Source organism: Rhinolophus sinicus, chromosome 14, assembly GCF_057876585.1.
Source record: "Rhinolophus sinicus isolate RSI-liver-muscle chromosome 14, RSI-T2T, whole genome shotgun sequence".
NCBI lineage: Eukaryota > Metazoa > Chordata > Mammalia > Chiroptera > Rhinolophidae > Rhinolophus > Rhinolophus sinicus.
Window position 1 is genome coordinate 6023773 of NC_142514.1, and position 27198 is coordinate 6050970.

General features: G+C 51.9%; 2 long non-coding RNA genes across 3 annotated transcripts in view; one reads left to right on the top strand and one right to left on the bottom strand.

The window, feature by feature from the left end:
* Positions 1–24548, bottom strand: part of LOC109455311 (uncharacterized) — a 38586-nt gene extending 14038 nt beyond the window's left edge. Inside the window, exons 1-3 of one of the 2 annotated variants that reach the window (XR_002138625.3) lie at positions 24183–24548; positions 23580–23747; positions 7589–7875 (exon numbers count right to left, since the gene is read on the bottom strand). This is a non-coding gene — a long non-coding RNA (uncharacterized LOC109455311). The remainder of the gene's footprint in view (positions 1–7588; positions 7876–23579; positions 23748–24182) is intronic. The other variant, XR_002138626.3, reaches the window with a different exon arrangement.
* Positions 7785–10907, top strand: LOC148755312 (uncharacterized). The gene is made up of 2 exons (XR_016018532.1): positions 7785–7915; positions 8162–10907. It is a non-coding gene; the product is annotated as an uncharacterized LOC148755312 (long non-coding RNA).
* Positions 24549–27198: the final 2650 nt, after the last annotated feature.

Below are 27198 nucleotides of genomic sequence, written 5' to 3' on the forward strand. Positions count from 1 at the left end.
GGTATCCTTGGAGAGACAGAAGAAGAGACACAGAGAAGGTGACGTGAAGACGGAGGCAGAGGTTGGGTGATGCAGACACAGCCCAGGATGCCGGGTGGCCCCCAGCAGCTGGGGGAGGCCCGGAAGGACTCTGCCAGAGCCTCCAGAGGGCCTGTGGCCCTGCTGACTTCAGACTTCCAGCCTCCACAACTGAGAGAAGAAATGTCTGTTGTTTTAAGCCACCCAGTTTGTGGTGCTTTGTAGAGCAGCCACAGGGAACTAATACACTCCTGGAGTCACCAATTAACGCATCAAACAACTGCAACAAGGAGGAGTGGGGTCGGGGTGGGGGGTGGGGGGTGGGGGGGGGAGCAGGGGAGGGAGGAGTAAGAAGGAGGCCTCTTTGCAGCCCAAGCCGGTGACTGAGTTCCCGCCCTTCCTCAGGGATGTACTGTGACCCCCAACACTCTGTTCGGTTACTTGTCTCATATTCTGTTACTCTACAGTCCCCTTGGAGAAACACATCACCCCAACTTTGCAGTTAGCTGAAATTGAAAATCAAGTAAATGACATGACTAACATTAAACAAAAGCAATGAAATCAAAGCAATGCTGTGTTTTCCAACAACATGCATTCCCTTTTGTGATACTACTGGGTGGGGGCAGGCTTGCTCTGGAGTTCGGCTGTATTACCTGGTACCTGACACCCAGTGCTGACCTGGGGGGCTTAATGACCCCACAGCAATTTAGAGGCAGCAGCTCAGAAGGGAGGAAAAGGTCTGCTGAGATCAGATTCACTGACAAAACCAAGGAGAGACAAGTGAGAGGCAGAGAACAGAAGGAATGACCGTACTACAAGACACACCAACACTAAGAGGCCCTGGGCTAGGAAGCTGGGGCCTTCAGGCCACTGTCACACACTCCACAGCAGGACAAGGTAAATGGTGTTTATTCTGTCTGAAGCAGCACTGTTCCCTTTGCCTGCCTGTCCCTGCAGTGAACTCCAGCGTGGCCCCCCACCCACAGGGAGTGAAGCCGCCCATGATGTCCCAGGCACAGCGTGTCCCACCCTCTCCTCTCTTTAACTCTGCCCTGGATGCCAGGGTTACATGGCCACGTCTGTGTCAGCACCCAGCACGGATGGTCTGAGGCACACAGCACAGAAGGAGCGTACCAAGTGTGCCAGCCACGTGAACACATGCATGAATGAATAAAGGAATAAAAAGAATGGGTGAATTTGAGAGTTTGGATTAAATGTCTGAATTCTTCACGGGGCCTCCCTTCTCTCTCTTCTGACTCCGCCTCAAGCTTCTGCAGCTCTGTTTCTCTTTCATAAAACTCCTGGGACATTTAACCATGGACACAGCCACGACGGTGTTAATTCCCCAGAGGGCAGGTCCTCGTAATACAGGGGGATCAGGGGGAAAAAAAGTAAGAAAGACTGGCGAGAGGGGTCCTTACTTTTTTTTTTGTAAGCTGTAAACTATTGACATGACAAGATACTACAAGGACAAAAGGTCCACAAATAGAATTCAAAACAGTGGTGGACAGACCCTACTGTGGCCCCCGGGATGGTGGCCTCCTGTTTCTCACACCTTTCTGCAGTTCCCTTCCTTTGAGTGTGGGCGGGTCCTGTGACTTACTTCTAACCAACAGAATATGGCTAAGGTGACCAGATGTCACTTGCGTAATAGCAGTTCTCCAAGTGCCTGCACACCAGTTCAGCTCTGTGGCACTTTGCAGTCCCCCTCCACTGCAGTCACAGCAGAGTGACTCTGAGGCAAGCCCTGGCTCTGCCATAACCACACTGGTGCCCAGCGATGTAACGCCCTAAGCCTCCGTTTCCTCATATGTAAAATAGCCACATGAGTAGCTCCCTCACAACATTGTTACAAGGATTAAAGAAGGTAATATTTGAAAAGTGCTTAGCATAGCACCTGCCACACAGTAAGAGCTCAATAAATGTTATTTACGCATTGCTTATATACCTGCTGTTGTCCAGACTGGGCTGTCAAGTCAGTGCGGGCAGCGATGGCCTGTCTGGCCTGCAGTTGCACAGAGCTTTGTACCTGACGTAGATCAAGAAGTATTTGTGAACAAATGACCCATCTCATGTGGTCCTCCTAGCAGCTCTGGCAGGTCGGCAGGACAGGAATTATTTATCCCAAGATAAGAAAACGGGTTGAGAGATGTTAAATTCTTGCCCAGTACCGCTGAGGAAAGGAGAGGTAAAACGAGGAACGTCTCACTCCCAATGTTCTCCGTATTTCTTCACTGCCTTAAATACAACTCCCACCAAAGTTATTTTGACGCATATTTAAGGATAAACATGAGAGTTAGCCTCCAGTACAGTAATTAGGCTTAAATGGAAATGATTCACATAAATGAACATAATCAGCAGTATGTGTACACAGTCAAAGCTTGCATTTCTGGAAGCATTTGGGAGAAGGTGTGATTCTCTGGGAATGAGAGAGGAGGGGAAGTGTTTGCCCTTTTTTTTTTTTAAATTCAGTGTGGAATGCTGTGGCTTATGAGTGGCTCTAAGGGAATGCAAGTTTTGAAGTCGTTTGGGGTTAAATGGCTTTTGAGGGGATAGGACAGTCCTTAGTGGGTGCCAAAGTGGGGGGTTCTAGAGGGCTATCGGGCCCCCCAGTGCAGGCTCAGTCTGGAATATTACTTTGGGTCTATCCTACCTTCTCCCCTGCTAAAAGCCTGCTAGGCCAGTGAAGCTGTCTTCTCACCCTTGCAGGCCTTCTCTACCTCCCACGCCGCAGTCCCCCCCTGGTTCAGCCCTGATCAGGGAGTTGGGCGGTCAGGGCAGGGACGGCTGGGTGGTACCCAGGGTAAGTAAATTCAACACAGGCCCCGAGCAACTGTTCCTCAGCAGATTACCAAGAACTGTTTGTCTGTCTTTCAGGGCTGCAGGCGAGGGATTTAAGTTTGCTTTGGGGTTTGGGTAGATAATTTGGAGAACCACCACCCTCCTGGTGGTGACTCTGGAGGGGGTGCTGTATCAGTCAGTGGTCGATCGCAGGGTCCAGGATTTTAAACTTGCTTCACCCTGTCACTGGTGGTGGGTTTCAGAATAAAAGGGGGTCATAGTGACAGTAGTCTTGTTCACTTTCAACTCCATTTTAATTCATTTTGGTGTGAGGTGATGTGACAGCCTCAGAATGTTTAATGTCAGGATTAGAATCAATTCGGCTCAAGTCAGCTAACACCCCTCCACCCACAGAGACACCTCCCTCCTCCATGGCAGGCAGCTCTTTTTCCTCTGGATGGACCCTGCCTTTCCTCCGCCCACTTTCACATCTACTGAGTGTTGAGAAAGTCCCTTTTCCTCACAGGGAGCTGATCTGACAAGAGGAAGATGGACCTGTCCTGAAGTATCGGGAATCAGATGGGACTCGGGTAGGAGGTGCCACCAGTTGCTAGGTGAGGTGGGGAGGCTGGGAGGAGTGAGTCAGCCATTAAGACAAGCATCGAATGACAGTGCAGGAAGAGGTCACATGGCACCATGAGGTCAGAGCGGCCGGGGACTAGACTAGATGGTGGGCTCCCTGTGCAGGAGCTCCCCCCATGCTTTGAGGTCAGTGACCACCTGCCCACAGTCAGGGACAGGGGGTCAGAGTTACCCTTTCCGCATCAACCCAAGGCATTTTACTCCACTTAACTATTTGTAATACTAGTTAACAACAACAGCAAAAAAGGAAAGCATCAATTTTTAGGAAGTGGAAGAGAAGGATATTTGCAATGCAAAAGTCAAACAAAAAAACTCCAAAAGCCTCAGTAGATTACATCAGTGTGGAAGAAGGTTCTCCTGATCCAAGGAAAGTATTAAATGCCTGTGAAAGCAAGGCTCTTTATCACTGATGATACCTAGTGTCTGCCACAGCAGCAGGCTCCATAGTTGATGTACCTGGACATCGAGGGCCCCAGTGGGGAACTGAGGTGCCTTCCAATGGAGAAAAAAGATCCACATTTGTGATTGGACCTGGCCTCCAACAGCCTCTGCATAACATCTACAGCCAGGCGCAGAATGCGCCAACCACCAACTATTTATATTCCTAAGGACTCTTTACTCATTCAAGTTGGGACTTTAAGGGGCCCCTGCCAGCTGTCTGTCACACAACCTAGAAGAAAAGACGTCATTTCTATGGGTGCAGAGCCAGGACCCTCTTCCTGAAGGTGTGACGTAAACAGGTATGCCTGCCTGCTCCTGTCCTAACACAAGACACACAGGCCACCCCTTCAGCAGAGGCCACAGGTACAAGCTCAGCAAGAGCTCCTAGACAGCTGGAGGTGAGATGGCACCCCCATCGCTCCCTGGGGAGGTGAGTCCTGGGGCCTGCCTGCACCTCACTCTTCATCTATCAAAAGTGAGGATCATAAGCCCCAGGCCCTCGCCCTCCTTACCTCACAGAGACCAGAGAACTACCGCCAGGTACCACACCTGGCTGCTGGACTCTCCAGCATGGGCAGCAAGAGTGGGCCCGGTTTGCTTAGCCTCGGTGGGATCACCCCATCTGAAAGGATGGAGGCCAGAGAATGAAGACGGGGCTTCTGGAGCAGGCTCTCTCACTGTCTCCCCACTCTCCCTGCCCCCTTGGCCCTGGGGGGCTTCAGCCAAGCCACTCCATCAACTCCCCCTTTTATAAGAACCCTCCCCGAAGCCCAGCTCCTGTACCTGTAACAGACTGTTATATAGGCCTCGCACATTCTGAGTTTGGCTAATGCCATTCCCTTCAATGTACCTTTCCTTTCACTCCAACTGCTTCAGAATCTTGGCTGCTCTCCCAGGCTAGAAAAATCCCTTTTACTTTCCCAAAACTGCCTCGGCTTCTCCCCAGCCCTGTGAGCCCCTGAAATCTCAGAGCACTTACTATGTTATTACATTCCCAGTGGGCCATTAGAAACTCAGCACTGCACAGCAGTCCTATATTTCATGCGTGCATATATCCATCCATCCACCCATCTACCCATCCACCAATCCATCCATCCATCCATCCATCCACCAATCCATCCATCCATCCATCCACCCATCCATCCAACCACTATTTAGCGAGTACCCACTACATATCAGGTGCTGCTCTGTCACTTCCCTAGTCCATTCTTTCCCCATTCTCCAAGATGACTATTTCCCGCTTTCTGTTCCACCATACCCACCCCCTCGGCAATCTCACCCAGTCTCATGGCACTAGATACCATCTGAGCCACAGAGGCCCCTGCCCTGTCCTCTCTCCTACACTTCAGGTTCCAATATCCAATACCATCTCCATTTGGGTGTCCAACAGGCAATTTGCTAGTCAGTTCAGAACTGCAGATCCCCCATAAAACCCTGCAGCCTGCTTCTCCCAGCTCTGCCCATCTCAGTCAATGATTCACCCATCTGTGCAAGCCACAAACTTTGCAGTCCTCTTTGTCTCCTCTTTTTTTTGTCCCCTCCCCCCACCTTGTCCATCTAGCAGCAAACTGTTGGCTCTACCTCCAAAGCCTACTGCCTCTCTCCTCTCCATGCCACAGTTCTAGCCCAGGCCACTGTGGTTTCTAGCTGGACCAAGGAGCAGCCTCCAAAGGGTCTCCCTGCAGCCGCTCTTAGCCCTGCATATGCTTTTACACAACAGCCAGAGTGATCATTTTAAAACAAGACCATAACAGTTGCAGCTCAAAACCCTGCCAAGGCTGCTGCTCATTACACTTTGGTTTTCATACTAAGTTCTCAGGGCCTACAAAGGCCTCCATGACCGGGCCCCTGCCTGACTTCTCCTGTTACCCCCTCACCCCCAGCTCATTTCTTGTGTGCACAGAACACAGGATCTGCATTTGCTGGCCCTTCTGCCTGGAAAGCCTTCCCCTCCCCTCCATGACACCCAATCCATGGCACACTTCACCCTCCTACCCCTTTATAGCATTTATCACAACCTAGCATTGTCATAAATATTATTTTGTTCATTTATCACCTATTTTTTCCATTGGAAGACCAGCTCCACAAAAGCAAAGGTATGCCGATTTGGTTCACTGCTATAGTCTCAATGCTGAAATGAAGTCAGCACATGTCAAGGACTCAATAAATATTTGTTGAATGAATGAATGAGTCCTTTCTCGTTGTTTTATTAGATAAGATCTGATCTCCTCTAACCCAAGGATGAGTAGCCTACAACCAGAGACACCATCTTGTTCATCTTTTCACCTTCCTACACCTCCTAACCCAGGGGCCAGATACAAGGGCAGGTTCAGGGCTGGATGGCAATCAGGTGACACGATCAATGGGAAGTGCTGCCTGGCCTGCTGTGACGAGAAGGACCTGGAGGCCAGTCTACGTTTAGCATTATTGATTTGTGATGTGTGCCAAGAGCACGAGACGGGGAGTAAATGTGCAATCAGTCCATGGATCCTTGAGGCTGGAGAGAAAGTTGATTGGCAGGGCCGAACAGCTCATTCCCGGCCAGACCAGGTTTGGGAAGCTCGGGAGGCAGATCACTAACCCACGTGGCAGCATATGCCAATGGGCCCCAGGGTCGCAGCTGATGCTGCCCCATCAGCCCGCTGCTCCTGGACAGCCCCTCAAGGGGAATGCTGGCAAGTACAGGCGCCTCCCCACCAGCTCAGCCCACCCATCTCGGCCACTGCTGCACAGCACTAGTGGCTCATGTGGGACACAGAGGCTCAGGGAATGGCCACTTGTCTAGAGCTCTCAGACTTGGGGACAGAAGCAGAACTGGCCTCCCATCACTTACAGTGGGCCATTTTACCCCATTTGACATGACTCTTGGCATCTGCTAAAGAGTTCCTTCCACAGGCAGTTATCCGGGAAGCCCAGCCACTCCTTGCTGCAGACCAGCATGGATGCTCTCAGGAGGGTACACGCAGGCCCTGGGTCACCTTGCTCCCTTTGCCCCAACAGGCACAGAAACAGTGAAGACACCAGAGCCTGTGCTCCATGCCTGCTACCCGGCCACATCTACCTAACCTTTGCCACACTGCTGCCTGCTGCTCTCAGCCATGAGCTCCCTCAGTCTCCACGCTGACCTGCAGCTCCCATGCTGGACCCGGGCTTCGGCCGGGGTGGGAGAGGGTGGGGGTTGGGGGCGTCTTGCCCTCACATTCACCCTGGGGACCGGAAAACTGAAACCCCTTCTCCTATGCCTCTCTTTAAAACACAAGTTGACCTCTTCAATCACACTGCTTTAGTGACAGAAGCACTTTTCACATCCCCTGAGATTTTTCGCAGCCTCGTTGGGGAGCCAGTCTCAATGCCCCTATTCTCAGGAGGTCGAGGTATGTGCTCTGGTCTCACGTGGGTGAGCAGCCGCAGTAAAACTACAGCCCTGTCTCCACTCCAAGAGCAGTGAGCCCTCCTGCACCCACGATGGAGTGCGAGGAAGAAAGAAATAACCAGCCGTGCAAAACCCAGAAAAGGAATCCTTTCTCTCCAGAGATTATGAAATCAAAGAGCGTTTTGTTGCTGCTTGGAAATTCTCTTTATGGCTCGGAGGCCACACAATTCAATAGAGTTTCCATTAGTATTATTATTATTAAAAAGTTCTTCGTCTAGTTCCTGCCTCCTTCTTTACGAACTTTCACACATACTGCAAAACTCAAGCGTTTACCTGCGCTCACCCTTGGACGCCGCGAGCAGGTCCTGTGGGTTTCCAGCCCCCTCCTGCCGGGGGCTCCGCAGCAAAGCTCCCGCAAAATCTCGAAATCCCCGGCTCTGCGCGGTCACTGAGTGAAGCAGCCCGGCTCTGAACAAGCCCAGGCAAGCCCAGGCGGAGCCGGCTTCTGGGTCCTCCCTCCGGTGCGCGCCACCCGGCCCCGGGGCGGGAGACGCGTCTCTACTGCCGGAGATCCGGGGAGTGGGCGCCCTAGACTGATGAGGCGCCGGCACAGCTCCCACCTGAAAAGGAAAAGGACCCATGTGGACAAAGGAGGAGCGGGTGAGCGCGGCGCCAGCCTGAGCAGGATTGGGTTAGGGGGCGCTGCGGGCACCGGGGTCACGTCGGGGGATGGGGTGTGCGCGCTGCCCGAAGCGCGCAGCAGGGGGACCGCGCGCTCTCGGCCCTAGGGCGGGTCCCCGAGAGAGCGGTCAGGGTCCCGGGCCCCTCTCCCGCCGCCGCTTGGGCTGCGTTTCCCTGGCCATAGCGTCGACTTTGCGTAGCCCCCCTAGCCTCTGCCCGCTGCAGGGTCGTCGGGCGCGCCCCCCGGAGAACATGCCCCGGGCTCCACGGACGTCGTGACCCTTCCGGGGTCTCCTCAACTTCCGGACTGAACGCGGGAGGGCCAGGGGGGCCTGTAAGAAAGCAAACAGAAACACCGGGGTGCTACCGCAATGCTCAGCCCGCCGGCCTCTACTCGGGAAGAGGGAAGTAGAAACCCGCGTCCCAAGCGCGAGTGAGGGAGGCGGCCCGGTTCTGGACCTGTGGTCTCCGCGACATTGACGGCTTAGAGAGCTCGAAAGTCCCACGCAGCTCCCGACTCCAGGAGCCGGCAAAGGACTCCTGGTGCCAGAAACAGACACCCTGCCGCGGCCACCGCCCGCCTGCCCAGCGCCCCGCCCCCACTCATCGCGCCCCCAAGTTCCGGGGCTGCGGGCCACTGGGGTAACACTACTCTGCGCGTACAGGGGCGCAGGAGGCCGGCGGGGGTGGGGGGGCACAGCGGGGGCGCAGCGCTCGGGAGCTGGGGACACGGGGTGAGCGGTGGGAGGTCGGCTCAACTGGGGGTCGGGTGCAGTCCCTCCGCACCCGCGACTAAGTTTCCCTGAGACACAAACGCGGATGCAGTCTTCGAGGTCCACGCCTCTGGTTTCTCGCCATTTCCACACTGCCCTGCGCGTGGGCGGGACGCGCTGGGGGTCAGAGGGGACCCACGTGCAGGGGTGGCCATGAAGATCCCCTCCGCTGTGGGGAAGGGGCTCCCCAGCCTCCGTTGTAGATTCCCACCCAGTCCGACATAGTGCGGAACTCTGGACCCTTGGGATACAAGCTACCCTGAGGTCCGCCGCGCCCAGGTTGAAGGGACGGAGTCCCCCGGGCCTCCCCTGCCCTGTGTGTTGTCGCAGGATAGAAATCGCTTCATCAGAAGGAAACCCTCGTCGCAGACTCACATTCTCACACAGTTGCAGACTCAGCGTGATGCACCAGAAACCTGGCAGACAGAGCCTCCTCCACCGGGGCTAGACTGAAGGGCCAAGGTCTCCTTGGCCTAATGGGGCCACGGCTCCCAACAGTGAGCGCTGGAGACCATTCATCTTGCACCGGGATAAAATGGCCCGTGTGTGTGTGTGTGTGTGTGTGTGTGTGTGTGTGTGTGTGTGTGTGTTTGGGGGGGTGGGGCGCGGCTCTGTCCCGGTGTGTGATCACATTTGTGCACACTGGAGGGAGCACGGGAGGCCAGGTGTGAGCTGCCCCATTTGAGGGATGACAGTTCAGAGGCCGACAGGGATGAGTCTGTGTGGAGCCCATGTTGCCCAGACTTTTCCAGGGATTCTAGAACAGAGAAGGAGAAAGCCAGACAGCAGGTGAGAAGGTCCTGGTGCAGGTGCATGGCTGCTGGTTGGCCTACCTTTTCCCACACTAGCAGTGAGGGGGTGTTATCCCATGGGGTAGATGGGGTGAAGAAGGCCTCCGCAGATCCTCAAAACTGGGAGGATTAAACAAGGTAGATGACTGTGGAGGCAGCACATGGTGATGGAAGGAGGAAAAGGGGGTTTTAATCTTGACTTGCTGTGTGACCTGGGACAATAATAGTAGCTAACTGGCACTGAGTGCTCAGTATGCCAGGCATTGGCCTAAACCCTCCCCCAGGTAATCTCATCCATCCTCAAAACAGTTCCTTGAGACAGGTACTAGCACTGCCCAGTGACAGGTGAGGAAATCAAGGACCAGAAAGGGAAATTTGGCCACCACCAAAAGGAGAGTGGGGTTCTTCGAACCAGGAACCAAATCCATGCCTTTCAGCCTCCAAGCTTCACTCCTTAAGCACCTGCCATCCTTCCTCAACTTAGCAAATTGCTTAACCTCTCCAAGCATGGGTATCCTCATGTGTACAGAAGCTTCAGGCTCATGGTATGGATTCAATAAATGTTATGGAATGAATGACTGAAACCCCACCCCTCAGGCTAACTGTAAGGCCTGTACTAGATACAGTCCTATACAGGGCAGGCACTGTCATGCATTCAAAAGCTCATCTAAGGAACCCCTGGAGTGCTAGGAAGCTTTAGTTCTCTGCTCCATGCACACAGCAGCCCCTAGGAGCAGCAGACACATAGGAGCATTCCCATCTAAGAGCCCCTGTCCTCACTGGCCCATTTTTATTTTCCTGTCAGAGCCACCAAAATACCTTGACCTGGGCAGCTAATAAATGAATACACTTTGGAGGCAGCAGTCCCTGGCAACTAGACAATTTGAAGTAACCATATTCTGAATCACTTTTCTAACCAGAAAGGCCAAAACATACCCAGGCATCATTTTTTTTTTTTTTCACTTTAAGCATTTTGTGTAACTGAGGACTGTTTTTACAAAGACCGTTCTATATACCAAAGTCTGTCTCCTCTCCCCAGCCCCTCCAGGTGCAAGGACACCAAGCCCATCTGTATTTCCTCTAGAACACATCCAGTACCCGGACATACACACACCTCTAACTTATAAGCTGAGGGGGGCTATGGAGAAAGGGGGTAAGGATGTATAATCAATAAGCTTCAACTTAGGTGCCCACACCCCTGGACACAGCTACAAAGCAGTGCACCCCAGAGGCCTTCAGGTCTTAAATTTAACCCCAGAAGCCCAAGGAGTCCTGCTCCCCAGTAAATGTGAAAAAAAAAAAAAAAGAAAAAAAAAGGATAACAAAGTCCTGGGATTTGATCATGGTGATCATTGTGCAATTTTGTGAATATACTAAAACCCATTAAATTGTGCACTTTTAAATGGTGACATTTGTGGTATGTGAGTTATATCTCAGCAGAGAAAAAAAAGGAGGCACCATTCTTCCTTACTGGCTAAAAGTACATGGCATGAACTCAGCAAGTGCATAGAGAGCCCCGCACTCTTGAGAAACGCTAACTCCCCCGACAGAAAATTTACTCCGGCTGTAGGTAACACAGTAGGGTCAGGCTTCTTATGGCTACAGCCGTTCCCTGCAGGGGCCTGGCTGCAGGGCCCAGTGGCTAAGAGGCTGAGGCAGCCTGCCTCTTACACCCCTGAAGACAAGACTCAGGGACACAGGGGCCCTGGACTGGACCCTGCTGGAGAAAGCGGTTTTTCAGGGACGGCCTTTCTTCACTGTAGCTCTGACATCAGAGGATAACTTGGTGGGGTGATGGTGGATGGGCCAGGTGTGTGTGTGTGTGTGTGTGTGTGTGTGTGTGTGTGTGTGTGTGTGGAGCATGTGGGGGTGCTCCAGGGAGCCCACCTAGCCCTTACAAAGCCCTGGTGTCACCAAGCGTAATTTTCAAGGCCCCGTCTCTCACTAAGGAAACCCAACTAGACTTGCTGGGCTGGTGAAGAAATTACCCCCAGATTAACAATAAATAAATGTAAGATGTTAAGATGCTGTATGAAGGGGAGAATTACATTGAAGTACCTACTCATTGCTACGCTGACTGGGTATTTTAGCTAAACATAGCTTTATAGTTCCATTTATTCTCCTGAAGTTGCTTTTTGGCTTATGCATCGAATCAACCTTTTTCCTAATTGAGGACAGAGAAAGGTCAACTTATTCTTGTGTGATATCTATCTATGGATCAATTGACCAGTAGCTATCCAATACATACACATCCATGCATTATTTAGCCACCATTTATCAAGTCCTCATTACATACATTATGCACTGTTACGTGTTTTGCAGACTCGTTCTCATTTGATCCTCCAGCAGTTCTGTAAAATCTCTGGTATTATGCCCGTTTGGCAGGTGACAAACTGAGTCTCAAAGAGGCCTCCGTCCCACATCCTTGTCTCAGGTCATTCAGCAGAGGCCCAAATCCCTGAACTTGGGATTTGGACCTCTGCTGAATCCCAAAGGCAGGGCCGTTGTCCTCAGAACACAGGGCCACTGTTTGACAAAGGCATGGGCACAGGAGGAAACCCCTCCATTTTTATCAGAATAAGTAAAAACTCCCCTACCTTGAGTCCAGAGAAGTGAGACTTGCCCAGATCTGTTTGCTGCCTGCAGCTTTCGTAAATACACATAACTGGTATTTCCCATTTCTCCAGCTCAGAGAGGAAAATAAGACCAGTTTTCTTTTAATGTCCAAACTGGTGATGGCCCTAACCTGCCATCTTAAGGACTGTGGGAAGCAGCATCTCACCCCAAGGCTCCTGTGCTGGGTACCACCCCCACTGTCTCTTCAGAAGAGATCTAAGGCAGTCAGGTCGCTGGTCTGCTGCTTTCTTTCCCCTGGTGAGGTTGGGTGGAATGACGAAGGAGGATGTCTTCCTCTGTCAGACAGGGCCAACCCACAGCCCTCAATGTCACAGCTTTTTGGCCACGAGTCTTGCTGACTCACATATTGGATTATTGCAACCAACACTTACATTGCAGGGGGAGGGGGCGGGGGATCTCCCTTGGCTAGACCTGGGCCCAAGTGCTTTACCTCGTCTAATCCTCATAAAAACCTCAAGCTTTTATCATCCCCATCTTATGGATGAAGAAACTGAGGCCCGGACAGGTTCGATAACTTGCCCAAGGTCATACCACTAGTCAGCAGCAGAGCTGGGATGTGAGCCTGGGTGGTCCGGCTCCAGAGTCTGCCGTCAACCCCTATATATGCTATGGTGGCCCCTTAGGACCAGGGCACAGAATCCACCCCTTTCTCTAGGAGTTCCTACTCCTTGGGGTTGGCTTCAGATGACTCGTTCCCCAACACCTCGCCCTCTGAGGTGCATTCCTTCCTGTGCGCTGACTTCATCGGGGTCATCCCAGTCCATTCCAGATGGTCCAAAGTTCTGAGACTCCACCCTCTCCTTCCCAAGGCTTATTGGCCCCATTGCAACTTTCCAAACACCTTCCCAACAATCTTCACGTTCCCCTGGGGGAGGGGGCACAGCTCTACCTGGCCACAGCCCTTCCTCAGTCAAACGTTTCCAGTCTTATCCTATCCCCAGAACCCAGTGTCAAAGGGACCCTTGGGTGGTTCTTCCCAGGACAAAAAAGGAGTACTCCAAGACAGCTCCATGACCACTGCCAGAAATCGAGGCAGCACACTTTTCTCTCGTTAAATCAAAAGTTACATTCTGCCTCACCAGGTGCTACCGCATAAGATATATGATAATATGTATATTATATAATCTGTGTAATACATGTCATACTATGTATGTATATTGCTCCAGATTGATGGTTCTTAACCTTTTTGTGTCACATAATCCTTTGAGAATCTGACGAAAAGCTATTAACCCTTTCCAAGAAAAAAAAACCCAACAACTTGCATCACGTAAAATTTTACTCACAATTTCAGAAGATTTCTTGACTGCCTCCTCCTTACCCCTCCGCCCAACAAACGTAAAAGGTTAAAGTTAGTGTGGTATACTGCCCTTTAGAACTGTCTGTGGCAGTGGAAGTGTCCCGTGTCTTTGCTGTCCAATATGGTAGCCACTGGCCACATGTGACTATTGGGTTTTAGTAATTAAATGAGATGTAGAATCCAGTTCCTTCCTCATCTCATTGGCACGTGTGGCTAATGGCTACTGTACTGGACAGTGCAGCTCTAAAGTCTACCCTGAATTAAATCAGAGCATCAGAAAATTGCAAGCCTGGGCCATGTCACCTACTGGCGCACTGTGCTTACTCAAGGACACTGTTCACTACACGAAGCATAATCGGTATTGACAGGAGTCTCCATGACAATCCACTTTTGGTGTGTGGGATCCCCAAATGCAACCTCGTAAAGAGACTCTTCTTTGGTCACCAAATTGTCCTTTCAATGAGTTGAGGGCCAAAGGCCTTTCAATATCAAGCCAGCCAATGAGCTCTGGTTATGATGCTACAGTCTGAGCATGTGCACACGAATGGTGTTTGAAAGGTAGTGTGACTGAGTTTGGGAAAAATATTGTGGAAGGTGGGATGGGTCACTTGTGCTGGGCAGCCCAGTGCTGAATGCCTGGCAATTCCCGGTAGGACCAGGACTAGATGTGGTTGGCCTCCTAGACTAATGGCCTGGAGGCTATCTGTCTGCAGTCACTGGAGACAAGAGGACAGGTCCCCTGGTCCTGTAGCTGTACCTGCTAAGACCTATGGCAGAAGGGATGGGCCTCCCCTGAGCCTGTGAGGTTCTCAGAACCCAAAGCTGCTTGGCCAGTGCCCACCCACTTAGCCACCTGAGTCCAAGTCTGACAGATTGTCCTTCTTGCCCTCTGGGTCTAGGGAGGCAGCACGGAAGTTGCTTCTGTTCTACTCCTACCTGGTCAAAGTCACCGATGACCTCCATGTTGCTAAATCCAATGGTCAATTCCTAGTCTCCATTTCGCTTGACCTGTCGGCATCATTTGACACAGCTACTCCCTGACTGTTGAAACTCCTTTCTCCCTTTCCATTTGGATTTTTGGATACCCCTGTCTCTTGGTTCTCACCTACTTCACTGATTACTCCCTCTCAGCCTTCTCTGCTGGTTCCTCTCCTACCCCCCACCATCTCTGTGGTGGAAGACCGCAGGGGTCAGTCCACCTACACTCCCTCCCTGAGTGGTTTCATCCAGCCTATGGCTTGTCAGCCACATCTGTACACTGAAGACTCCCAAGTAGACATCTGCAGCCACAATCTCTCAGCTGACCTCCCGACTCTGATAGCCAATTGCCAATTCAAAGGTTCATCGATGTGTAATGGGAATCTGGAAACATGATATATCCCAAACTAAACTCCTGATTGCACCCCAACTCCCCAGACCGCTCCTCTGAAGTCATTTCTACACACAGTAACCCCATCCTTCCAGCGCTCTGGCAAAAATCCTTGCAATCCATCCTTGACGTCTTCTCTCTTCCCCCACATCCAGTCCATCAGCATAGTCTGCTGCCTCCACCTTCAAAACATGGCCAGAATCTAGACCCTTCTCTGCTTTTTCTCATCACATCCATTGCTTCCATTCTTGTCCAAGCCACTACCATCCTCTTACTTGGATGACTGCCACAGTCTCCTAACCAGTTTCTCTTGGCCCTCGCTCCCCAAAGTTGATCCTCAATGCAGCATCCAGGAGTGACCTTTCAGAATGAAGTCTGATTGCATCACTCCTCTGCTCAGAACCCTCCAGTGGCTCCTTACCTGGCTCAGAGTCAAAGCCAAAGTCCCTTTGTGGCCTAAAAAGCTCGAATGAACCAGCCCCCCAGCTGGCTCTTGACTTCACTTCTTACTATTCTCTCTTGCTGACTCTGTTCCAGCCACACTGGCCTCCTTGCTGCTCTTGGGATACAACAAGAAGTCCACTCCCCTTCCCTGAGAACAAGACCTGGGCTTTGAGGTCGTGGAGTGGGGATGCTGTAGGAATGCTGAGGACAGGTGGGGCCCTCATGAAACAGGGCAGATGTTGCACAGTAGTTAGTAGAATGGGCGCCACCCCCCCTATGATAAGTGTATTCTAAAGGACAGCTGAGGTCAACAGAGAAAGCCAGAAAGAAAGGCATCCAGATGCTAGATACACAAATATTCCCAACATGGTACCAGGGGGACGACTCTCACGAACGATGCAAGTTGTTATCCTGCGTGGAACCCCTTTTCTCTGCGCAGCCACACCAACACATGTCCTTATTCTTTATGGCAGATCCTACCAAAGTCTATATTTGCAGTCTTTGAGCCTTTCATTGTAGTTAGCCACAGACCAGCATTACCCATGCCTTCCTATAAATAGGAATAATGCTTAGCACAGCCCCCAGAAAACTGTGTGCTGCAAGGATCCGGATTCCTGGCCGGAAGAGATAAAGGGCACTCACTGGACTTTTTTGCTGGAGCTGTGTCTGTTCCACGAGCCTGGAAGGAAAGCCTTGGGAGAGCAGCCACTTTAGGCCTCCAGAGACCTAGAGACGCAAAGCAGTTACGAAAACCAAACCAATTCCAGGGCCAGGCATGCAGGGAGGCGGCCTGCGGGCCCTGGCAGGTCTGCTCTGGTGTTGCTCACTGGCCTGCTCTCCCAAGGGTGATTTTGCCAGTAGGAAGCTCTCCTTTGAGTTAAGGCATTGCAGTCTCTGGGAAATGCCTGAGAGAGCTGAGACCTTCCAGAGGCCTATGTGCACAGGTATCCCCAGCAGAATGTGCAAACTTCTAAGGTAGGAGAGGGAGGCAGGTCAGACACAACCCAGACATCGTGCTCAGGTCGCCAGGCTGAGCAGAAGCGCTCACTAGAGGCTTCTCGGTGACGTGGGGTCCCTTTGAGCCTATGGGGAAGCCAGGGAGGCCAGTGGGGTGCAGGCAGTGGGGGAGCATCAAAGACAGGCTTGGCCCAGGTCACAATTTTATCATGAGCCAGCCCTATCTTACCCTCCTGTTCTAAAGAAAACCCAAATTTGTAGTTTTTAAACAAAACCACTTATGCCTGGTCCACTGTTGTGAAATAAGCACATTTGTGACACAGAAGGAAGCCTGGTGTCTTTGAGACCTTGAACAGACTATTTACAATATTCAGGCTGCAGGACACGGTGACTTTCAGACCACAAGGGACAACGCCTTGCGTGTGGCAGGGACTGTCAGAGACCATGAGACACCCAGGCCACCGCCACATCTTAGGGGACCTGGGAGTTTACAAAATGAAGTCATGTCAAACCTGAGTTAGAGAAATGCGTATTCTAAACACTTATGCTTTTCACACACACAACACAAATACAAGAGGATCGGGCTATTGACTAGAAAGGATATAAAAAATCTCAAGGCGCTTTTCGAACGTGAAGCTCAGGCCAAAAGCCCCCCCCCCCCCCCCAGCTGATAGACACCAGAGCAAGTTACCCCGAGAAAGCAAGTGACGGGTACTGCAGTAGGGACCTGAGGCCCGGGACTGGATAGCTCAGCTGGCCATGCTCCTAAACTCAAGTGACCCAGCACACTGGCCACTGCCCGTGTCCACTCGTGACTTGGTTCAAGGAGAAAGGAGGAAAAGGCAGATCTGGGACTGTCAACTCTATCACTGAGAAGGGACCCGTCTCTCTTGGTACTTTGCCACCCTGTTGTCATACAGTGAAACAACGTTGAGTCTTAAAGGCAGGGGCCATACCTTGTTCTACGTGTACCTAGTCACAGCTCCAATGCTCAGGTCAGTGGATGCCCAATCAATATTGGTTGGGTTGAATGAAATTATCAAGAAGGTGCTGTCAAGAATTCTTTGGGAGATATAATCATCTTTCACTGCCAGAGAGTCAAAAAGCTGTGGGTTGCCTATTGGTCCCATTTGAGACAGCCCTAGAGGTTAACTTTTCCACCTCTGTCAGGTCAACCTAAACGCCACCTACATCTTAACAAGAGGTCTGGCAGCTCTCCTGTTCTGCGGCAATGAGCTTCACAAGCATATGCTGTGCACACATGAACACCACACAGCCCTCAACTGGAGAACCAAGAAGTTACCACCTGGGTATAACGTGCAACCTATAAAGCATATTGGACCACAGAGAAGACCGGTAATCTCATAATACGTATAGGAAAACGGGCAGTCTTCTAGATCACCACAGTAATTCACCTCCAAGGCGCTGGAGGTCATGAGTATGCAGCATGTTAGTTTTAAGGGTATTCAGATTGGTCCTATTCGTAACACCAAATCGGCAAAAGAGGGAACTCATTGGGCACAAAAGTGAGTTGAGACTATGACTAGAAACCCGCAAACAAGGACAGAAAGACAGATCATCGAGAGAGGATGGTGGGCAAAGAATGAGACCAAAACCCCATGGCTGATCCACATGGACGTGTGTCTGGATTTGTTACTGTCGTTCTGCAACATTTCCCAAGCTGGGGGTGGGCACAAGGCCCGACCTGAAACCCCAGGGTGGCCTGGACATCTTGCAAATGGATGAGAGTGCGCAGTTTAGCATTGCTGGTGGGCTGTCCCAGCTGCCCTTTGCCACACAAGGATGGTCAGCCCTCCCTGGGAATATTGGTAAATGTCCTCAGGTAATAGATGTACAAGGGACTAACCCAGCCTAGTCTAAGAAATGAGAACAATAGCAAAAGCCACAGCACACCCCTCAATAGCATGTTCGAACAGAGTTTTGTGAGAGGCCCAAATGAAATGTGGGGTGACCTAGGAGGTGACACACATCCTGAATGGCAGGGACATTTCTAAGCAAATTTCTGCTTTTATTAGTCGAAACAAAATCCTGAAAAACTCTTCAGCCTGAACACATGGAATCATATAAAACTAAACACCCCTTTCCATAAACTGCCCTGCCCTACGGTGACCAGCTTGGTTTCCTTTCCGCGTCCTCAGGAGCCCTCTGCTGGAAGAAGCGTGAATCACAACACTAATAACCTGACCCGGAGATGCCAGGCTCAAGGGGCCCGTTTCCCAGAACTGAAAAGAGGAGGAACTATAAAAGAAGCCTCATGTTTTCTCCCCTTGGCACTTTGCCTGGTGAGAGTTGTGGACCAGAGGTGCTGCAGACCTGCTCACAGGCAGTGTTCAGTCCCGGAGGTACTGTCTGATGTTCTCTTTCTTAGGTTTTGCCCATGGTTCCTAGGACCCCTGGTCCGAATTACCTCCTGGCCCCCAATTTCCTTACCTTGTCCTATTTCACCTGAGTCAGGGTTCCCGATAGGTCCAGCACTGATGACTTCATCCGTGTCTCACATGCCAGGTTAGAACATGTCCCCAGGACTCTCAGGTCTGCCCTGAGTTTCCTGTGTCCTTGGGTAAATTGGTTCACCTCTGGGCCTCTCTGTCCTCATCTCTGAGCTTGGGGCTTGGACCAGATGATTCCTAAGTATTTTTCCTTCATGGGGCTAACGTTTACATGCAAAGAGGAAAGACAGGCTCTGATCCTTAATCATATCCGCAGAGAATGAGAACAGCCGAGAAACTGCTGACTCTGCACTAGATGAAAAGCGAAAATGGTCAGGGGGAAGTGCCAGGGGTTGGGATCTTGCCCTGGGGCACCTGGGATCCCAGCAGCCTTGAAACCTTTTCCACTGTCCCCCACCTGTGCCCCTGATACTCCCTGTCTTCAGGATGCTGGGTGCTGCCTTCTAGCAGGTGAGCACCATCAATGTCCCATTTCCACCTGACAACCAGGCCCACCCGTTTGTTCTCCTGGCCCTCACCCTCTCCTTATACCTTTGTCCCTGGAGGAGCCGCAAGGACTCCAGGGCTGGCCAGTTGGCTCTGCCTGGAGGGTGCAGACCGTCTGCTGGAGAGCCGCCCATCCCCATGTCCTTGGCAGGGAGACTGGCAGCTGTAGTGCTGTTCCTGTCCCAGGCTGAGCGCGAGGGCTCCGGGTGTCAGTCCTGGGGCAGCTGCAGACCTGGGCAAGCCTAAAAGTCTGATGACATCAGCTTGGGGCAGGGTCTGCAGCTTCGAGATCCCTGCCATCTCTGCTCACTTTCTGATACCCCTCTCCCTCCCCCTCAGAGGGCTGCCTCCAAGGGGGAGACACTCAAGCGAATGACAGGAAGCAGCAGCCACCAGTGCTGAGCCTCTTCCCGCAGAAGTCCAGGGTCCAGGACAGTGAGAGGCATCAGTCTCTGAACTGTCTCAACCGTGAACAGCCCCACAAGAACAGGCTCAGGTGCACAGCGTGACATCACCTCCCATCTTGCTGGGAGACAAGGCTTTTGCCAGAAACAGGCCCCTGGGGACAAGTCAGGCAGCGTTTTCACGATGCTGGCATAAATGAAGACCTGCACAAAGGCTTCTATTCTGGGCAGAAGGTGCTGTCTGGACCCCCTGAGACTGCCCTCAGGCCGCTGGCTCCTGCCACCTATGACCCTCACATCACTCAGGAGGGGTCAGCAGATTCAGGACCCCACCCATATTTGCTGGCTCAGCTTCCCTCTGCAGGAGAAGCTGGACACTCTCCACATCCAACTTTAACCTTCTGCAACCAACTCCATGACACCTGGAAAAAAACCTTCCTCCTGCTGTCTTTGTGCCTTAATCTGTCTCCGTAGGCTGCGCCAGAAACCCTGAAGGGGCGCATTCAAGAATGTGGTCCGAGAAGGTCCCTTTGCCCTTACCAAAAGGATGCCTATGTTGGGAGTCCCTTCCTTACCTGCCCACTAGAAAGGCTGCCTCACTTACAAGCTGGCGTTCACGATGCAGACAGAGCAGGAGCGCCAAAGCCAGGCCCCGGACACAGCTCCCCTTGGCTGCTCTCGAAGCCTTCACCTCCCAACCCTTCTGAGGTGCCGAGCGCCCATCGTTCTTCTATGGAGGTTTCCAAACATCACGCCCCACACTTGGTGGGTGCTCAGGACCTAAATGCCTGTGAAAATGGCCCATCCAAGGATGCAGGAGGCCGGCTGGTCCAAGAGCCCAGTTTGTTATCCTTCCCGCCCAGAAAGGCTGCCTCCGGCCTCAGCCCTCAACTCTGATGAAGTAGAGTCATGAAGAAAGGGTTGTATAAATAAAACCAGAGACTCGCTCCCTGCACCAATCAGGCACGGGGTCCTGTGTCAGCGCTGGGGGACGCGCGCGGCTGAGGCGCCAGCCCGCCCAGAGCAGTGGTGCAGGGCGTCCGCAGCAGCCAGCACTGCTGAGTTGGCCCCGGGTGGCCGGGAGGGCGGGGGAGGGCCTGCCGCGGCTTGGGTTCCCACCGCTCCTGCGCAAAGAGACCTGGGGAGCTGGCAGTAAGGGCTGGGCCCGCCAAGGCTGGGGCAGTTGATGGGGTGGGAGGGGAGAGAGCGGGAGAAGCCCTGAGTCAGCACTGGTGCATTGCGAGGAGCCCTCAGCCTTGGACAAGAGGCACCCCTCCGCAACAGGCCCTCCAGGCACACACCCTACGTAACTCAGGGACCAGCTCCAGCCTCAGTTTTCCCCTCAGCAATTCCTGGACTATAATGCATCCTGCTCTGAGTCCTCCGGGGGGACAGCAAGATACAGAATTCTTTTTAAAGACCAGCTCAGGCCCATGTCACCGTGGGGTCAGGCACAGGCCATAGGGATCTGACCCGTGGGCCAGGCAGGCGACAGTCTTTTCCTCATTCCCATCCTCCTGCGACCCCATGGCTCGTGGGTCTAACTTGGGGGCCCTGGGGGATGTGGTGATTGTCACCAGTTGTGCTGGATTTTCTGTGTGACAAAACCTGGGAAACACTGGCCCCTTGCTCGCCTGGGCCAGCTCTTGTCTCACCAGCTTCTTGGCAGCTGGCTTCCCCATTCTGCCCCAGAGATGAGAGCATCCAGGGACCTCCAGGGGCTGAGGCCCTCCCCTACATGTCTGTCCCTGAGGGTCTGGTGTCACCTTGGCTCCTTTGTCCCCAACTGCCTTGATGTGTTCCCTTTGGCCTAGACAGTGTCTCCTGAGAGAAGCTTGTAGGAGCCCCTTGTTCAGCTCAGACTGGCAGTGTGTGTAGTTCACTTTACAAGCCCCAGAGAGGTCAGAGCGCTGGGCTCAGGGGTCACCTGCTCCCCCTCAGAGCACATTTGTGAAGTTCCTGTCTCAGCTGATCTCCTCACAGGGGACAGAGACTGATGGACACAGATAGGACGCTGGGGGCCAACAGCAACATTTGCTTTGCAGCCACTGACAAGAGGCCCATCTTGTCAGATATAAAGGAATTAATTCCAGGCTGGGCAGGGAGGCACGGATTGGGACAGGAGTTCGCCAGGCATTCCAGCTCCATTCTCTCACTCCCAAGGTTGGCAAAGCCACTGACACTTCCATCTCATTCATGAGGAGAAACTCATCATTTGTCCAAAGGACACATCCTAGCATCTTCCTGGGGGGCTTGGGGGAGGGGACAAATCCTGCCTCATGCATAAATGCGGCTCCATCTTCAGCCCCACAGAGGATACTAACCTCAAAAAACCCTAGCACGTGGGACCCCAACGACTCGTCTGGGTGTACCAGGCTGGAAGTCTTTCGTATTTAAGGATGTTAGTCTAGAAATAGAAGATTGCTGCATATCACTCAAGGGACTCTGCAAACACACACCACAGGTTGTGAGCAGAGGTCAAAGACAGCTTTAAATACACAGGGAATGTATAAGAAAATGGATGGAGCTGGACAAAGGGCTATGAGGGACAGAATGGGGCTTTTGAAAGTAGAGAAGCAGACAGACACTCCTAATTTGGGGGACGAAGGTTGCTGTCACCGGCAGAGTGGTTGTCCAGTCTAGGTAACAATGCAGTCTAAGACCCTACACCATATTTGTCTATGAGCCTGCTTTTCCCCAAATGCAGACAAAGGGTTTGATCGGAGCACGTCTCCTGGCCCAAGGAGCTGCAACTCCAGCAGCCCCTGCTGAGGGCAGGCAGGGGGTTCTAGGGTTGAGCCTAAAGTCCAGCTTCTGTCCACAGCAAGAACCAAAGCACCAGCGGGAACCCTCAGAGGTCATGGCACGTTGCCAGCCTCAGCCCCGTTGCTGTTTCAGGGGCTGGCACGGATAATTTATACCTGAGAGGTTAGAGCTGATTTATTGTGAGACCTCAATTTATTTGTTTTTATTGTTTTGGTAAAAAGATACCTTTTTGCTTTAGGAGGAATTTCAAGGAGCTTAGCCCTTCCAGTGCCTGGGACCACCTGGGCAGATGCCACTATTGGCCCTGCATGACATCACCCCTAATGCAGACCCTGATCCAAGCACTGCATGTCTGGGAATGCCACGTCAGCAGTGCCAGCCTGGGAGCTCCTCCAGCCGGCACCTACTGAGGCAGCAACTGGCTTTGGGGAGGTCCTTTGGCGGGTGAGGAGGAGTTTGCATCCCCCCAACCCAGACCAGGGCCAGACGCCTAGGGCTGCTTGGGCATTTCCGCAGAAAGAGGCAAGGCCGAAGTGTGCTTTCTGCTGCTTCTGTGCAATCCCCATCTAGATGAGCCCCTTTATGGAGTCCCCCCCCCCACTCCCCCCACTACAGCAACACCATTCAACACCGACTAACACAGACTGGAGTTCATCTCTTTCTTCTCAAGTGCTGCAGCCTAGCCTCTCTCTGCCTCTGCGGTGGCAAATCATTGTTTGGAGTTTCCCTCCAAAGCTCATCTCAGTAGACCCAAATGAATAAAAACTCCACCCCTAATTAATAAGGCAGTGAAGGCCTAGTCTGTGTCCCCAGGGTTCAAGCCAGGCTGGCAAGATCACAGCGGAGATCGCACTGAATTCTCCAGCCCGATTTCACACGGCTCAGGGAGCCAGTCTACCAGAAGCAAACACGCGCCAAGGCAAGGGACTCAGCTCAAACTCATCAGTAAGTCGGTGGGGTCCTCCGCCCCAAGCCGGTGGGAGGGAAACCAACCCAAAGTAAGGTCCTGATGGTGCTTTGAATTTTGCCGGGGGCTGAGCGCTCCCCAGTCCGAGGGACCCAACAGGCTGACCCGAGCGTGGGTATCACTTTCCCTCCTCCTTTTCCTCCTCCCTCCTCCCGCCGAGGCTGCTGTAGCCGTTCTGCAGTCACTTGAAGGAGAAAGATTTCGCAGTACGGCATTCTTAAAGCTGCAGTGTCCAAATTCTCCTTCAAACCCCCGAGTGTCACGGACGCCCGCTCACTTACTGGGATCCTCTGCAGAGGGTGGGTGGGCAAGGAGATGGAGGACAGGGGTCTTGAAGAAGCCAGGCGGGTGGGAATCGGAGGCTCAGACTCCAGCAAGGGTGCAGAGGAGAGGCGGGCTGCACCGCGGTAACCTCTGCAGTTAACCAGGTTGCTGGGACCGCAGCAGGACTGCAATGGAGGAGAATTATTTTATATATATATATATATTTTTAATCATAAAACCCCCACCGAAATATGCTCCACAAACTTATATTCTTTGTAGCTTAATTAAACCACAACGTGCAAACCAACATGAGAAAGAAACCCATTTGAAAATAATAACTCGAACAGCATTTTAAAATTGTTTTTGAAAAATTGACTCCAGTGAGAAACTGACTCAGCTCTCCCCACACTAAGCGCCGGAAATCCAGGCAGGGAAAGACCTGGATGAAGTTCATGGAGCCCAGAGTTCCTGCAAAGTGCAGGGAGAGGACTAGAGCTTCTTAGCACAGAAAGCTTTTGAAAACCCCAGGGAAAAGGGATCTTTCTGCCCACGACCAAAGGAGTGGGGAAAATGAGCGGATCTAGCCTCAAGATACCCACACACCCCTCCCTAAAAGTTACCTCTCTCCTGTGCTCAGCAGTCGTCCTGCCCGGATGCCGGCAAGTTGCAGACTGCTGCTGGGGAGGCAGGACCCAAAATAAGAAGTGTCAGCTGGGTCCCTGCACCGAAATGATGCCGGGAGTCAACACTGCAGGAGGCGAGGATGGTCTCTCCCCATCCCCCCGGTTTAATTTAAACCTCTGACACTGCAAGATGCCCGCTCCTACTGAGACACATCTCCAAAGACCGTCCTCCCGCCCCACACTCCCTCACAGCCAGGTCCAAGGCTTTGCTCCACCTCCCACATTGGTTCACCTAAGATGCTTTTCTTGCTCAAAAAGGAGACCTGGACTGCAGAATTCTTAATCCCTTCCTTTGTGGGACCCCATTTTGGAGAAGGTGCGACTTGTTCAGAAGTTTGAGAATTACAGCCTGATGCCCAGGAAGGAACAGGGGTGTGAAGGACGGTCTGCTTTGCTTCAGACACGTCCACGTTATCACTTTACTAAAAGAGGACAGAGGTAGACCCAGGGCAAAGAGAACAGAAAAATTCCTCTCTGTCCGCCGGCAAATTTTCAACAGTATGGGAAACCTCTCTTTTTGCTTTTCTTCAAGAAAACCCCATTTAAAAGATGTGCATGTGGGGTGAAATGTACAAGATGGCCACAAAGTGTCAATTTTGTCCTGACCGTGTCTGTGAGTCTTAAAGTTTTTGCTCCTGCCTCTATGAGAATGAATATCATTTAAGATTGAGACAGGAACTTAACTAGGGGAAATTCCAGGAGTGAGAAGCATTTTAAATGCAGATATGGTTAAGGCAGCACATCCTAGTATCATCCACAAGGAATAATGCAGAATAGATAAACTGAGACATGGAAGAGGGGGAGGGGAGAAGTAGGTATTCCCAGGTTTTGAATTTAATACAAACTTGGAGTCCGAGAAAGGACAATACAGGAGAAAGTCAGAAAGTTTTGTGTGTGGGGGTGGTCGGGGGTTGGGGGAGAGGCTGAACGACAATTAAGACTCCTAAATAAATAGTTCAGAAGGACCAATTGCATCAATTTCATGTACATTTCATTACTGAAGTAAGACCTGGTGTGTGACTTGTTTCTAAACAGACTAGGAGGGAAGGCTCCGCTGCCTGCATCCTGCCTGGGACACACTGCCAAGCTGCTGCAGTGCACCACAGCCAGCGGGGCCACCGCATCGCGCCAGCCACCCTCACCCATCTTCCTCACTCTGGGGCTTTGGCAGACAGATGAGGTGAGGCCGTGCAGTGCTGGCTACACTGGCAGACAGAGCCAAGACCTGCCACAGTCAGGCTGTCAGCACTCTCCTCTTCCACGCTGTACCCCTCACTGCGGCAGGGGATGGCTGCACACCCATGGAGTGTCACAGTGGAAGGGACCTCAGAGAGCACACAGCCCAATCATTCCATTTCACCAACAGGAAACCTGAGACCCAAGAAATAGTAGGCGCTCACCCAAGGTCACCTGGCCAGTAAGATGGACCTCCTAGATTGGAATTTGGGTCTTTAGATTCTTCATCCTGTGATCTCGTTCTACATGTCATCACCCCCATTAGATGAGCCGTCTGCCTCTGCCATTTCCTCACGTGACCTTGAGGATGACCTCTTTGCCCTGCAACTTAGTTTCCCCTTTATAGACAATATGCAGACTTAGCCCAAGGAATTTCAACTCTTCGGAAGCAGGAAAAATACTAACCAGTTTTGTTGTCAGCAGAGGCAAGACCACACAGAAGGCTTAGGAACCAAAGCAAGCTCTTCTGTCCCCTCCAACTTCAAGACTCAGATGGTCATCTGCATCAGTGTCCTAGGGCTGCTGTAACAAGGTACCTCAAGCTTGGTGGCTTAAAACAACAGACATTTATTGTCTCACAGTTCTGGGCCAAAAGTCTGAAATCAAGGTGTCAGCAGGGTCGGTTCCTCCTGGAGGCTCTGAGGGAGGGTCTGCTCCGTGCCTCTCTCCTGGCTTCTCGTGGTGGCGGGCATCCTTGGCGTTTTCTGGCTAGAAGATGCACCGCTTTACTCTCTGTCTTCGTCTTCACGTGGTATGCTCCTCTATGTGTCTTCTTCCCTTCTCTTTTGGTCTCTTCTCTTATAAGGACGCTTGTCATTAGACTGAGGTCCCACCTTAATCCAGCACGATCTCACCTCAAGGCCCTTAATTACATCTGCAAAGACCTTTTTCCAAATGAGGTCATCTTCAGAGGTTCCAACTGGACATACATTTTGGGAGGCCATCACTCAAGCCACTATATTCTCCAATGAAAGTTTTCCTACGAGAACGAACAGCAATAAAACGTGATGGCCACCAATCCCATCTCAGTCTTTGGAGATGCTATAACACAAGCCCTTTTAGTTAGAAGAAGTGAATTGCTACCACTGCAGAACATTCAGCCTCTTTCTAAGTGCTTTACTTGTGTTGGCTTATTTAATTCTTACCACAACCCTCTGAGGCAGGTGCTGTGTTATCACCTCCATTTTACAGTCAAGGAAACCAAGGCACAAAGAGGTTTATGTCGCACAGCTACTAAGGGGCAGGACTTACGCCACCGGGCTCTGGAATGCGTGCTCTTAACGACACTTCTGCTTCATGGTGCTGGGGCAGCATATTCTCCCCTCTCTCAGCTTAACACCATTGATTTTTCTATCCAACCGACATCTCTGATTTGTTTCTTTTACAGATATTTATCGGGCACTTTTGATGTGTGCTCTGTGCTGATCTAACTTCGGGGATCGTCCTTTAAACACATGAGAGGGACTCAGCAAAGTTAATTGTGCAGGTCAGTGCTCAAGGTCGTCCTAAGAATGGAGGGGAGAGGTCCCTGCACATCTACCTTTATCACTACTGATTAACGAAACACCTGTCAGGTCAATAATTACCGTGAACTAAGCATTCGTTTTCAAATCAATAAGACAGAAGAATCTAGGCACAGCGGTGATCTTTTGGAACTGTCCACGTTATGGACCCTTGCATTCCATCTCTTCTTCCCAGGCTGTTTTAGCAGATCCGG